Source organism: Triplophysa dalaica, chromosome 23 (genome assembly GCF_015846415.1).
Source record: "Triplophysa dalaica isolate WHDGS20190420 chromosome 23, ASM1584641v1, whole genome shotgun sequence".
Lineage (NCBI taxonomy): Eukaryota > Metazoa > Chordata > Actinopteri > Cypriniformes > Nemacheilidae > Triplophysa > Triplophysa dalaica.
In genome coordinates, this window is record NC_079564.1 from 19,716,149 (window position 1) to 19,717,752 (window position 1,604).

The window sequence follows — 1,604 nt, forward strand, 5'->3', positions numbered from 1 at the left end:
TTGTGTAATATGTTACACAACCACACGGTTTTCACACGGTATTTAACGCATACATTACTGCGCTTTCTTTCAGGATCTGCATGAATGTTGCGTGTGTGACAGTGGAAACAGGAACGTTAGCGTCATAGTCAACGGGGATGACGCGATGCATCGGTGTAGACTGCGTGCGGAGATGCGGGTAAGAGCATCTCTCCCTCTCTCTCTCTCTCTCTCTGTTCTCACATCAGTTCTAAGGGGCTTCAAGTGCGCGTTATTCATCGGGTTAAACAGTTTAGAGATGCAGTTATTCAAATCCTGCAGTATTTCCGCTGGATTCGGGCTGCGGTATCATAGCAACAACGCCCCAAAATCCCCGTAACAGCGTCCGCAACAGTCGAACCCGAAACTCTGGATCAGAGCCCCGGCGCACGCGCGCGCGACACTCCCCAAAGAAGAGCGCGAGGCAAACGAGGGAATATTTGCGACTGGATTTGCTGGAAATAACGAATTTATTCCGTCACATCGCTGCAAAAATGTGTTATTGTGATGAGAGAAAGTTTCCGTTTAATCCCCTAAATGTGAATTTTTCTGTCATATTTCACGGTAAGAGCGCGTTTCTCTTCAGACGCTTCATGCGCTGTATCGATGGAGTCAGTGATGATTGTTAAAATAATGATCAAATAACGAGTTTCTAGACAATATAATATTTGTGTGTTTTTGGCGTGGTTCGTTATATTAAGCGACATTCACGAGCTGTTTCACACGCTATTTTAATCCTGAATGATTCTCCAGTTAATCCGCAGCTTTCCTATTCCAGAGCATTGGATGTTTTACATTTCATTCAGTTTTATAACAGACATACACGATGCTCTTTATCTGAGCTATAATCTCCATTTTCACAATCTGCATTTTGAATTTTAATGGTTGCATTGCACAACGTGAGTGTTTATATCAGCATAACATTTCGACATTTTTAAATGGCTGTTTCGAGATCATAAACGTCAGAGTTTGTGATATAATATCACAGATACTGTAAGATATCAACATTAGGACAGAAACAAAGTGACTGTGTGTTTAAATCTCATCTTTATCAGACATAAAGGACCTGTTTGAAGCCATTAATGCTGATTATTATTGATAATAGAAGATCTGAATGTTGTGTTTTTTGTCATATATGATGTTTAAAAGTGCTGCTTATGTTCTTCTGCCATCCTTGTGTTCAGCGAGGACACAAACATCATTTCATTACTACATGATGAAACCTTTGACAACAGTTCAAATGTGTTTATTTTGTGTGTATGAGAGTTGTGATATGATTGTGGGTTGTTATGTAAGATATTGTCCTGGAAAGAATCTTCTGTATAATTGATGGAGAAATTCACTGGCTGCTGTTTAATATTGAGGCGGATGAATGCTTCACAGTGCACAGAGCGTCCGGTCCCTTCACAAGCACAATAATATCACAGAGAGAGGATCAGACTGGTGTTGTTTTCACATGTGCTGGAGAGACTCTATGTATACAGTAAGATAGTCACCTTACTGACGCCAATACTTCACTGCAATTTGTGAGGGATAGACATGAGTTGTAGAAATAGACTTCATTTTCTGATCATATTTCCTCTGTA

General features: G+C 40.3%; 1 protein-coding gene across 2 annotated transcripts in view; it reads left to right on the plus strand.

The window, feature by feature from the left end:
- Positions 1-1,604, plus strand: part of tmem200ca (transmembrane protein 200C, genome duplicate a) — an 8,433-nt gene continuing 6,829 nt past the window's right edge. The window contains exon 1 of one of the 2 annotated variants that reach the window (XM_056738609.1): positions 1-178. The gene's annotated coding sequence lies outside the window, so the exon portion shown is untranslated. Of the gene's footprint in view, positions 179-206; positions 583-1,604 lie in introns of those variants that run through there. The other variant, XM_056738608.1, reaches the window with a different exon arrangement.